This window comes from Rana temporaria, chromosome 13 (genome assembly GCF_905171775.1).
Source record: "Rana temporaria chromosome 13, aRanTem1.1, whole genome shotgun sequence".
In the NCBI taxonomy this organism is placed as follows: Eukaryota; Metazoa; Chordata; class Amphibia; order Anura; family Ranidae; genus Rana; species Rana temporaria.
Genome location: NC_053501.1, coordinates 110,288,998 through 110,302,349, shown reverse-complemented (window position 1 = coordinate 110,302,349; position 13,352 = coordinate 110,288,998). Strand labels below are relative to the sequence as shown.

Below are 13,352 nucleotides of genomic sequence, written 5' to 3'. Positions count from 1 at the left end.
TCGCCGCGCCCCCCCTTTCCGCGACTCTGGAAGGGGCTCCTTCAGCCGTGATGTGAAGCGAGGTCATTGTCGCTTGTCCGCCAGGCGCAGGGCCTGGAATTCCGCGAAGCATGAATGCACAAAAGGCACAATTGTGCGCGCCGGTCCCTTCCCGCCGCGGCTCAGAGGAAGCAGGACGGGAGATGTCTGTATAAAAAAAAAAATAGGTCATGTTTGTGGTCAAAGCAGATTTCACTCCAAAAAAAAACGGTCACGGCGAGATTTCATAGGAGGCGTCGCCGGCTCGGAGCCGTTTTGTTTGTGGATAAACGGAGATGATCATAAAATTGTTCTGATAATAAAATGTAATGAATTATTTATTTTATTTTATTTAATTAAACTTTTTAAATTTAGTTTAATGGAAGTAATTGATTCAAGATTTAAAGTGGACCTGTCATCGCACTTTTTTTTTTTACGTTAAATTTAATCTTTTTCAATATTTTTTTAATATTTTTTTTTTTTTTGGTTGTATTGAAACATTCACCAATAATATAGAAATTGGCATTTAGCATGTGTGCCAAGGGAGGAAGGAAGGGGGAGGGCTGCGGAGGGAACACTGACATAAGTGGAAGTACAATCCTGGCATTCCAGCCGGTTACTGCTTATCACCAACCCTTTACCAATGTCAGATTAATAGCAGGCCACTCGGAGCCAAAGGTCGGAGATGACACCTTCGTAGATCTGAGCGGGAGGCGGTACCTGGAAGCGATGGGCCTTTCCTGGGAACTTCAACAGCAGCACTGGTCTTGTCTCCGCCCCCTCCTGTAGTTTTCTACGGTAGGTGGAGCCTGCTGTGCCCCTCCCACAGCTCTGCTCTCTCCTTCTGCAGGGTGACTGGTCTTGTCTCCGCCCCCTCCTGTAGTTTTCTACGGTAGGTGGAGCCTGCTGTGCACCTCCCACAGCTCTGCTCTCTCCTTCTGCAGGGTGACTGGTCTTGTCTCCGCCCCCTCCTGTAGTTTTCTACGGTAGGTGGAGCCTGCGGTGCCCCTCCCACAGCTCTGCTCTCTCCTTCTGCAGGGTGACTGGTCTTGTCTCCGCCCCCTCCTGTAGTTTTCTACGGTAGGTGGAGCCTGCTGCGCCCCTCCCACAGCTCTGCTGCTCTCTCCTTCTGCAGGGTGACTGGTCTTGTTTCCACCCCCCCTGTGAGATTTTAGTTCACTTCCTGTTTTGGTGACACGGCAGGAAGTGAGGGGCAAATCATCTCAAATGGGATATTTACAGCAATTAAAGGCAGCTAATTTTGTCGCCATGGCTAATGAAGGTTGATGCGTGTCGTGGTGCGTTTATGTGCATTATGATGTGTCGGCGTCACATCAGGGTTCCCCCCTTTTACCTCAGAGGTCCCTCATCACACCAAGGTTCCCCCTTTACAACAGAGTTCCCTCATCACATCAAGGTTCCCCCTTTACCTCAGGTGTCCCTCATCACATCGGGGTCCCCCCTTTACCTCAGGGGTTCCTCATCACACCAAGGTTCCCTCTTTTCATCAGAGTTCCCTCATCACATCAGGGTTCCCCCTTTTCCCTTAGGGGTCCCTCATCACACCAAGGTTCCCCCTTTACCTCAGAGGTTCCTCATCACATCAGGGTTCCCCCTTTACTTATGGGGTCCCTCATCACACCAAGGTTCCCCCTTTTATAACAGGTCCCTCATCACATCAGGGTTCCCCCTTTACATTAGAGGTCCCTCCTCACATCAGGGTTCCCCCCTTTACATTAGAGGTCCCTCATCACATCAGGGTTCCCTCCTTCACTTATGGGGTCCCTCATCACACCAAGGTTCCCCCTTTTATAACAGAGGTCCCTCCTCACATCAGGGTTCCCCCCTTTACCTCAGAGGTTCCTCATCACATCAGGGTTCCCTCCTTCACTTATGGGGTCCCTCATCACACCAAGGTTCCCCCTTTTATAACAGAGGTCCCTCATCACATCAGGGTTCCCCCCTTTACATCAGAGGTCCCTCATCACATCAGGGTTCCCCCTTTACATCAGAGGTCCCTTATCACATCAGCCCCCCCCTTTACATCAGAGGTTCTTCATCACATCAGCCCCCCTTTATTTTAGGGTTCCCTCATCACATCAGGGTTCCCCCTTTACATCAGAGGTCCCTCATCACATCAGGGTTCCCCCTTTACTTTAGGGTTCCCTCATCACATCAGCCCCCCCCCCTTTACATCAGAGGTTCCTCCTCACATCAGGGTTCCCCCCTTTACATTAGAGGTCACTCCTCACATCAGGGTTCCCCCCTTTACATCAGAGGTCCCTCATCACATCAGGGTTCCACCTTTTACATCAGAGGTCCCTCATCACATCAGGGTTCCCCCCTTTACATCAGAGGTCCCTCATCACATCAGGGTTCCCCCCTTTACATCAGAGGTCCCTCATCACATCAGGGTTCCCCCTTTACATCAGAGGTCCCTCATCACATCAGGGTCCCCCCTTTACATTAGAGGTCCCTCCTCACATCAGGTTCCCCCCTTTACATTAGAGGTCCCTCATCACATCAGGGTTCCCCCTTTAAATTAGAAGTCCCTCATCACATCAGGGTTCCCCCTTTTTTCCTTAGGGGTCCCTCATCACATCAGGGTCCCCCCGTTTACCTCAGAGGTTCCTCATCACATCAGGGTTCCCCCCTTTACATCAGAGTTCCCTCATCACATCAGGGTTCCCCCATTTACATCAGAGGTCCCTCATCACATCAGGGTTCCCCCCTTTACATCAGAGTTCCCTCATCACATCAGGGTTCCCCCATTTACATCAGAGGTCCCTCATCACATCAGGGTTCCCCCCTTTACATCAGAGGTCCCTCATCACATCAGGGTTCCCCCCTTTACATCAGAGGTCCCTCATCACATCAGGGTTCCCCCTTTACATCAGAGGTCCCTCATCACATCAGGGTCCCCCCTTTACATTAGAGGTCCCTCCTCACATCAGGTTCCCCCCTTTACATTAGAGGTCCCTCATCACATCAGGGTTCCCCCCTTTACATCAGAGGTCCCTCCTCACATCAGGGTTCCTCCATTACATCAGAGGTCCCTCATCACATCAGGGTTCCCCCCTTTACATCAGAGGTCCCTCACCACATCAGGGTTCCCCCCTTTACATCAGAGGTCCCTCATCACATCAGGGTTCCCCCATTTACATCAGAGGTCCCTCATCACATCAGAGGTCCCCTCAGCTTTCACTCCAAAATGCGGCCAAAAACCGGTCACGGCGAGATTTCTTAGGAGGCGTCGCCGGCTCGGAGCTGTTTGCGGATAAACAGGGATGATCATAAATTTGTTCTCATGATAAAATTAAATATTTAGTTGAATTAATTAAACTTATAAATTCAGTTTGATGGAAGTAATTGATTCAAGATTTAAAGTGGACCTGTCATCGCACTTTCTTTTCTGTTAAAGTCAAACTTTTGCCACTCTACGACGTTGCATCCAAGATGGCGGCACCCTGCAGCGGTCTCGGAGCGGGTTACGCCCGGATGTGTTTTCCGTTAACGTAAACGCGTCAAAAACGCATGCCAATGTGCGCTGTCAAGCGTTTTCAACGTACATTGCAACGTATTGGATGCCGTCATGCGTTTTAACTTATTTCAATGCGTGTCGCGGTGCATTATGATGTGTCGGCGTGCGATGACACGCGTCTTAACAAATGCGTTGTTTTGTTTTTAAATGCGTTTTGTGTTGATTTAAGTGCAGAGATGTGAATCCAGCCATGATCTAGGTGGGTCAGGATGGGGGCGGCCACCTTTTCATGTGCGTTTGCCGTGCGGCGCGGACAAAGCTCGCCGAAAAATGAAGAACTCGCACACGTGTTGCGGTTTTGTTTACCAGCACAATGGTGATCTCGATGTCTTTGTTTTTTTTTTCTGGAAAAAAAAAAATGGTAAAGAAGGTTGAAAGCATTCAAGGCCCCTCTGGTGTTTCCTGAGCCCATTGTGTGGCCGGTGGTGGAAGGACGACGTTCTCTGATTTCCTACACTGTGGACAATGGAGCCGGACCCCCAACTTGGGACGGGACTGGGGGGGGGGAGGGCTCAGCTGTATACACTCTGAATGTAAAGGGTTACATTGTACCATCACCTAGAAGGTCAGAGCCCTTCTATTCTATCAGGTTCCCCCCCTTTACCTCAGGGGTTCCTCATCACATCAGGGTCCCCCCCTTTACATCAGGGGTCCCTCATCACATCAGGGCCCCCCCCCTTAACATCCGAGGTTCCTCATCACATCAGGGTTCCCCCATTACATCAGGGGTTCCTCATCACATCAGGGTTCTCCCTTTACCTGAGAGGCCCCTCATCACATCAGAGGCCCCAGCTTCACCACATCAGGGCCCCCCCCCTTTACATCAGAGGTTCCTCATCACATTAGGGTTCCCCTCCTTTACCTCAGGGGTGCCTCATCACATCAGGGTTCCCCCCTTTACCTCAGGGGTCCCTCATCACATCAGGGTTCTCCCTTTTACCTCAGGGGTCCCTCATCACATCAGGGTTCCCCCCTTTACCTCAGGGGTCCCTCATCACATCAGGGTTCTCCCCCTTTACCTCAGGGGTCCCTCATCACATCAGGGTTCTCCCTTTACCTCAGGGGTTCCTCATCACATCAGGGTTCCCCCCCTTTACCTCAGGGGTTCCTCATCACATCAGGGTTCTTCCTTTACCTCAGGGGTTCCTCATCACATCAGGGTCCCCCCCTTTACATCAGGGGTTACTCATCACATCAGGGTCCCCCCTTTACATCAGAGGTCCCTCATCACATCAGGGTTCCCCCTTTTACATCAGAGGTCCCTCATCACATCAGGGTTCCCCCCTTTACCCCAGGGGTCCCTCACCACATCAGGGTTCCCCCCTTTACATCAGAGGTCCCTCCTCACATCAGGGTTCCTCCATTACATCAGAGGTCCCTCATCACATCAGGGTTCCCCCCTTTACATCAGAGGTCCCTCACCACATCAGGGTTCCCCCCTTTACATCAGAGGTCCCTCATCACATCAGGGTTCCCCCCTTTACATCAGGGGTCCCTTATCACATCAGTTTCCCCTCCCCTTTATGTCCGAGGTCCCTATTGCACCAGAGTCCCCCCTTCACACCAGCATTCCCCCCTATACATCATAGGTCCCCCCATCACAGAGCCCCCTGCCCCCCCATCACATCTAAAGCCCCCCTTCACATTAGAGGTCCCCCCCATCATGTCAGGGGTCCCTCCTTCATATGAGAGGCCCCCCTAATATCTTGGAGGAGGGGCGCACCATACACAAGTCCCTGACGCTGTTCTCCCTGCCTTAGAGCTGAAATACGCTTTCCTGTTGCCTTGCAGTAATGGGCGCAATAACACGCGCGTGACCGCAATATCTACGTCACATGGAACGGTGCGTTTCGGTGCCATTCAAAGACGCCCAGTTCAGGTGTGAATAGACCGTTAATGCCATGCCCAGGGGTGTGTAAAGGGACCCCTTTGGGGGGGTTTCGGGTGTTCCCACCCACCTCGGGGGTGTTCCCGCCCCTTCCTGTTGCATCTCCTCGTCAATGCCACCTTTGGGTGGACTGACCCCGTAAATAAACCGGTTGGACGGAAGCTCCTCTACTTTGTAGTTTTATTTGTTATTGTTGCTTTTATAGTTTTAACGAGATCTGAGACTGGCCGCATAAAACGATGAATCGACAACCTAACGTATCATTACCAGGGCCGCCGTCAGGGGGGTACAGGCAGTACACCTGTAAGGGGCCCGCAGGTCCTCCAGGGCCCAAGATGGCAACCCCCCTTTTTTTTAAAATAAAATAAAATATATTTTTTTAATATATTGTCATTTATTTTTTTATTAAAGGGCCAATTTTTTTTTTTAGGGGTCCGGAGGCCCCCAGGGCCCTGGATGGCAACCCCCCTCTTTTTTTTAAAGGCAGGCTGGAAAGGGGTGGGCCAGGGAAAGGCAGGCTGGAAAGGGGCAGGCCAGGGACAGGACAGGCTGGAAAGGGGTGGGCCAGGGAAAGGCAGGCTGGAAAGGGGCGGGCCAAGGACCGGCAGGCTGGAAAGGGGTGGGCCAGGGAAAGGCAGGCTGGAAAGGGGCGGGCCAAGGACCGGCAGGCTGGAAAGGGGTGGGCCAGGGAAAGGCAGGCTGCAAAGGGGCGGGCCAGGGAAAGGCAGGCTGGAAAGGGGCGGGCCAGGGAAAGGCAGGCTGGAAAGGGGCAGGCCAGGGACAGGCAGGCTGGAAAGGGGTGGGCCAGGGACAGGACAGGCTGGAAAGGGGTGGGCCAGGGAAAGGCAGGCTGGAAAGGGGTGGGCCAAGGACTGGCAGGCTGGAAAGGGGTGGGACAGGACAGGCTGGAAAGGGGTGGGCCAGGGAAAGGCAGGCTGGAAATGGGTGGGCCAGGGAAAGGCAGGCTGGAAAGGGGTGGGCCAGGGACAGGCATGCTGGAAAGGGGTGGGCCAGGGACAGGACAGGCTGGAAAGGGGTGGGCCAGGGAAAGGCAGGCTGGAAAGGGGTGGGCCAGAGACAGGACAGGCTGGAAAGGGGTGGGCCAGGGACAGGACAGGCTGGAAAGGGGTGGGCCAGGGACAGGACAGGCTGGAAAGGGGTGGGCCAGGGACAGGACAGGCTGGAAAGGGGTGGGCCAGGGACAGGCAGGCTGGAAAGGGGTGGGCCAGGGACAGGACAGGCTGGAAAGGGGTGGGCCAGGGACAGGACAGGCTGGAAAGGGGTGGGCCAGGGACAGACAGGCTGGAAAGGGGTGGGCCAGGGACAGGCAGGCTGGAAAGGGGTGGGCCAGGGACAGGACAGGCTGGAAAGGGGTGGGCCAGGGAAAGGCAGGCTGGAAAGGGGTGGGCCAAGGACCGGCAGGCTGGAAAGGGGTGGGACAGGACAGGCTGGAAATGGGTGGGCCAGGGAAAGGCAGGCTGGAAATGGGTGGGCCAGGGAAAGGCAGGCTGGAAAGGGGTGGGCCAGGGACAGGCATGCTGGAAAGGGGTGGGCCAGGGACAGGACAGGCTGGAAAGGGGTGGGCCAGGGACAGGCAGGCTGGAAAGGGGTGGGCCAGAGACAGGACAGGCTGGAAAGGGGTGGGCCAGGGACAGGACAGGCTGGAAAGGGGTGGGCCAGGGACAGGACAGGCTGGAAAGGGGTGGGCCAGGGACAGGACAGGCTGGAAAGGGGTGGGCCAGGGACAGGCAGGCTGGAAAGGGGTGGGCCAGGGACAGGCAGGCTGGAAAGGGGTGGGCCAGGGACAGGACAGGCTGGAAAGGGGTGGGCCAGGGACAGGACAGGCTGGAAAGGGGTGGGCCAGGGACAGGCAGGCTGGAAAGGGGTGGGCCAGGGAAAGGCAGGCTGGAAAGGGGTGGGACAGGAAAGTCAGGCTGGAAAGGGGTGGGCCAGGATAGTCAGGCTGAAAAGGGGTGGGCCAGGGAAAGGCAGGCTGGAAAGGGGCGGGACAAGAACAGGCAGGCTGGAAAGGGGCGGGCCAGGATAGTCAGGCTGAAAAGGGGTGGGCCAAAGACCGGCAGGCTGGAAAGGGGCGGGACAAGGACAGGCTGGCTGGAAAGGGGCCAAAGGTCAGATTTAATGTTTTTATTTTGTTTCATTTCAGGAAGATTGAAGAACAGAAGGACGATCGCGTCTTTTTCTGAAATCGGATTTGGAACCGGGTCGTCGTCGTCTCATTCAGTGACCCGCGTCCTTCCTCGCCGCTTCTACAACCTTCTTTACACCGGAGAGCCTCACGGCGTCGGACTAGCGGAACTCCAACCAAGCTGGCCGTCTCTGACAATATGAGCAACTTCTGGCACAAGCTGGGCTGCTGCGTGGTAGAGAAGCCCCAGCCGGTAAGGCTTGAACCCTAACACCAGACCAATTTTTGTTATTATTGGGACGGGAAGCCGTCCAGTTCTTGGCTGTGTTTACAATTGTTTGACACAGATCGGCCCCCTGCTGCTGCTTCCCACCTTACGGCTTGCTACAAAGTTACAATGTACAGTCTGAGGCCCAGATTCTTGTACAATGGGCGTATCTCTGCGTCGACGTAACGTATCCGATTTACGTTACGCCGCCGCAACTTACACGGGCAAGTGCTGTATTCTCAAAGCACTTGCTCCTTAAGTTGCAGCGGCGCCGTAGCGTAAATCACCCGGCGGAATTCAAATTTCGGCGGGTAGGGGGCGCGTATCATTTAAATCAAGCGCGTCCCCACGCCGAACGAACTGCGCCGTCCGTAAAATACCCCAGTGTGCATTGCTCCGAATGACGTCGCAAGGACGTCATTGGTTTAGACGTGAACGTAAGTGGCGTCCAGCCCCATTCACGGACGACTTACGCAAACGACGTAACTTTTAAAAATGTCGACGCGGGAACGACGGCCATACTTAACATTGGCTGCGCCTCATATAGCAGGGGCAACTTTACGCCGGGAAAAGCCTAACGTAAACGTCGTAACGTTACTGCGTCGGCCGCGCGTACGTTCGGGAATTCGCGCATCTAGCTAATTTGCATGTTCGACGCGGAATTCGACGGAAGAGCAAAAAAAAAAAATGCAGTTTAGATCCGACGGCGTAAGAGACTTACGCCTGTCGGATCTAATGGATATTTCTGCGTAACTGATTCTAAGAATCAGGCGCATAGATACGACGGCTCGGATTAGGACTTACGACGGCGTACGCGGCGCTGCGCCGTCGTAAGTCCTCTGAGAATCCGGGCCTGAGTGATCACTGTAAGGGGTGAGAAGACAGAGCAAATGCTCCTTCCTGCCTGCGGCGGACCGATAACATTGACGGGCAAAGCCGCCGTCTCTTGAGCTGAAGGATGTCTTTTTAATAATCAAGGGCGGAATGTGTCTTTTGAGAAGCGATACTGTCGCTGATATGGTGACCTCTCAGGAATGCGTCCCTCCAGGCTTAGAAAGTGCGTGACGGGTCCATTTTTTAAAATTGCAACTCTAAGAAAAACAGCAGCCCCTCCCCCCCTCCCCCCCACTGCACTCAAGAGCCTGCGGGGCCGTCAGGAAGAACAAACTTGCCGGAGAGGACTTGAGGGGGACGCAATCGAACGCACCATGAATTATGAATCGCAAGAGTTTTATAAAGTTTTATAAAGTTTTATAAAGTGGAGAGATCGGAGAAATGTTTTCAGCGCGGAAATCCAATCGATCGTTTTGGGCCAGATTCTTGTAGATTCCGCGGCGGCGTAGCGTAAGCCATTTACACTACGCCGCCGCAAATTACTGGAGCAAGTGCCGTATTCTCCAAGCACTTGCTCCGTAATTTGCGGCGGCGTAGTGTAAACGGCCCGGCGTAAGGCCGCGTAATTCGAAGGGGGCGGCTTGTATTTAAATTAACTGATCGAACTGCGCATTGCGCCGGGCGTTAAAATAGCCCGGTGCGCATGCTCCAGCTCACGAACGGAAAACGTCAATGACGCCGAACGTGAGCGTCATTGACGTAAATTCCTATTCGCGAATGACTTAGGAAAACGACGTAAACGACGGGAAAAAAGACGACGCTGACCCGACGCCATACTTAACATGGCCTACGACGGACCCACGTAAACTTACCCCTCGTATAGCAGGGGTAAGTTTACGCTTACGGAAACGTCGTAAATTCACTGCGTCACCGCGCGTACGTTCGGGAATTCGCGTAAATAGCTAATTTGCATAGACGACGGGGAAAACGATGAGGCGACACCTAGCGGCGGGAAAAAAAAATTAGCCTTACGCCTGTCGGATCTAATGGAAATCTATGCGTAACTGATTCTAAGAATCAGTGGCATAGATACGCCGGGCCAGATTAGGACTTACGACGGCGCAAATGGCGTTGCGCCGTCGTAAGGCCTTTGAGAATCTGGCCCTTAGATTTTTTTACAGAAAAAAAAAAGTTTCCTCCTCCCGAAATCTTTTTACCCCCCCCCCCCCCCCGCGTCTTTTAGCAGCCCTCATACCTAATTGTTAAGGATGTTTATTGAAATTCACAGGTGAGAAGTAACAGATTTCGGGGGTAAGTGTCTACCCCTTTGTCTAGACTTCTCTATGCAATACAGGCAGATCATGGCTGGTGGGAGGGGCCAGCAGGGTGCTGTACAGAGCTTCCTGAAAACATCATCAGTACTCCTCTCCAAAGCCCTCAACCCCGATGCGAGCAGTGGGAGGAGTTATGCAAATATTAAAACACCTTGATGGGTGGGGTTGAGAAAGGTGTAGAGTCCTTCCCCCTTCATCAGGACTGTGATGGTGGCTGTGGTCAGGACTGACCTGGAACCCGGAGGTCATCACACTTGAGGTTATTATTAGGGATGCTTATTGGAATTCACGGGTGAGGAGTAGAGTAACACATTTCGGGGGTAAGTGCCGCCCCTTAGTCTAGACTTCTCTATCCAATACAGGCAGATCATGGTTGGTGGGAGGGGCCAGCAGGGTGCTGTACAGAGCTTCCTGAAAACATCACACGCCCCTGTCTCAGTACTCATTTTAGGAGCCCTCAGCCCTAGTTAAAGTAGTGGGAGGGGTTATGCAAATATTAAATGGGTGGGGTTGAGATGGGTGTAGAGTGCTTCCCCCCTTCATCAGGACTGTGATGGTGGGTGTGGTCAGGACTGACCTGGAACCCGGAGGTCATCACACTTGAGGTTATTATTAGGGATGTTTATTGAAATTCACAGGTGAGGAGTAGAGTAACACATTTCGGGGGTAAGTGCCGCCCCTTAGTCTAGACTTCTCTCTGCAATACAGGCAGATCATGGTTGGTGGGAGGGGCCGGCAGGGTGCTGTACAGAGCTTCCTGAAAACATCACACGCCCCTATCTCAGTACTAATTTTAGGAGCCCTCAGCCCTAATTAAAGTAGTGGGAGGGGTTATGCAAATATTAAATGGGTGGGGTTGAGATGGGTGTAGAGTGCTTCCCCCTTCATCAGGACTGTGATGGTGGGTGTGGTCAGGACTGACCTGGAACCCGGAGGTCATCACACTTGAGGTTATTATTAGGGATGTTTATTGAAATTCACAGGTGAGGAGGAGTAGAGTAACACATTTCGGGGTAAGTGCCGCCCCTTAGTCTAGACTTCTCTATGCAATGCAGGCCGATTACTAAGAATGTTCGAAATTCACAGGTCATGAGTAAAGCAACGTGTTTCGGGGGAAGTGCTTCCCCCTTCATCAGGACCTGGGACCCGGAGCTAAAATTCGGCACAAGCCCTTTTAGGTGCTGTCAAGGTGGAGAATCGGCATGTGGGTCTGGGGGGGGGGGGTCGATCTGGAGCGCTGGGCGTTCCTAGTATTTGCATGCGGACCGCCCACATTTGATGATGAGCCTCCGTGATTGGCAGAACTGAAATCCAGTGAATAAAAGACCAGAGTTCCCCTTTAAATGGCTCCTTTGACCCCCCCGGCCGACCTCAGAGGTCAGCTGTAATTTGCGTAGTCGCTCCTGTTGCCCATTACATTGCCCCCGCCGGCTCCGCCAGTTTAATCATTCACATGTTGGAATGTTGGGCCCTCCCTCGTTCCCACCGGGATGTTTGGCATTTTTCTCCCTGCTCTGAAAATAGCCGACTTTAACCAATGCCAGTAGGTCTGACTAATTGCCTTTTTTTTTAAAAGAATCACTTAAATTCCAATCTTCAAGCAGTCATTATTTTTCTTTATAAACACAGTGGCAACCATGGCAATAGTACACAGGACTCCCCATGCTCTCACCCCCCTGCTCCTGTAGTGGGTTAAAAACCCAACTCCAGCCAAAATTATTTACGTTTTGGAAAGAGAAGAGAGGTAGTGACAGTTCATTGGAAAAAAAAACGTGTTTCGTCCCCTGAAACGCGTCGACTTCCTCGCGAGGTGAGAGGCTGCTGCAGAAGTGACCTGATCAGTGTCGAACATCGTAAAAAAAGCAGGCAAAAAAATCTCACAAATGCCAGGATTTGCATCATCATCTGGCGTCTCAGACTAGGACCCTGGGCGATGCCAGAACAAAGATGGCGCCGTCCTCCTAGAGAGAAAAGCAGAATGGAGGCATTGTCGGAAGACCTGTTATTTAGCAATGATGTGCTTAACATGGGGGAAAATATATCAGTTTGCTGCAGGAAGGCGAAGCATTTCCTCAATCTGCTCTCTGCCAGGGATCACAGGAAACAAATACGCTTTTTTTTGGGGGGGGGGGGGGACTTGCCACCTTTTGTTTAAATCAACTGCTGACAAGCACTGTAATTCACCACTCAGCTGGTTTAATATACTCTACACATTGTGTTCTCACAATGACGACCCCCACCTGATGAAGTTTTGACTCCCCGAAACACGTTGGATCCTTTTTAATGGTCTTCCATGGGGACTTGCCACCTTTGCTTAAATCAGCTGCTGACAAGCACTGTAATTCACCACTCAGCTGGTTTAATATACTGTACACATTATGTTCTCAATCCAGTCCAGATACATGACGACCCCCCACCTGATGAAGTTTTGACTCCCCGAAACACGTTGGATCCTTTTTTATGGTCTTCCATGGGGACTTGCCACCTTTGCTTAAATCAGCTGCTGACAAGCACTGTAATTCACCACTCAGCTGGTTTAATATACCGTACACATTGTGTTCTCACAATGACGACCCCCCACCTGATGAAGTTTTGACTCCCCGAAACACGTTGGATCCTTTTTTAATGGTCTTCCACCTGACTTTACTTTGGAATAAATTTGCATCTGAACTCTTGGTTTGAAGTTTCAATTTCAGATCCATTTGTTTTACAAAACCAAGGAAACTTGGATCTTCCTGCTGCAGGCAGGAGGAGGCATTTCCTCAGTCTCCCCTCCCCCCCACTGATCACTCAAGACTGCACATTGTAACTTTGTAGCAGATCACGTGTTGAGAAGCTGCAGTAGGAGCTGACTTTGCCTAGGCTGAGATGATGTCATCAGTCTGACCCCGCCTGATGAAAGGGGGGGAAAGTTTTGACTCCCCCCGAAACGCGTCGGTTTCCTAGTATGGTCTTCCAACTGACTTAATGTTGGAATCAATTTTCTATCTGCGTTTATTCCCTGGGGTGATGTTTTCAATTTCAGATCTTGTAACTTTATAGCAAGTCACATGGTGCAGCAGGGGCTGACTTTGCCTAGGCTGAGATGATGTCATCGGTCTGCTGCAGGCACCAGGAAGCATTTCCACAGTCTCCCCTTACCCAGTGATCACTCAAGACTGCACATTGTAATGTTGTAGCAAATCTCATGGTGAGGGGGTGCAGCAGGGGTTGACTTTGTCTGGGCCGAGATGTCATCGGTCTGCTGCAGGCAGGGGGAAGCATTTCCTCCGTCTCTTGTGATCACATGAAAAAAAAATATAACTGATGACAGGTCCGCTTTA

The 13,352-nt window shown here is 52.3% G+C and overlaps 1 long non-coding RNA gene across 1 annotated transcript in view; it reads left to right on the top strand.

Annotated features, from left to right (window-relative positions):
* LOC120921224 overlaps positions 1-7,846 on the top strand; it is a 59,772-nt gene extending 51,926 nt beyond the window's left edge. The window contains exon 3 of the long non-coding RNA XR_005744845.1: positions 7,612-7,846. This is a non-coding gene — a long non-coding RNA (uncharacterized LOC120921224). The remainder of the gene's footprint in view (positions 1-7,611) is intronic.
* Positions 7,847-13,352: the final 5,506 nt, after the last annotated feature.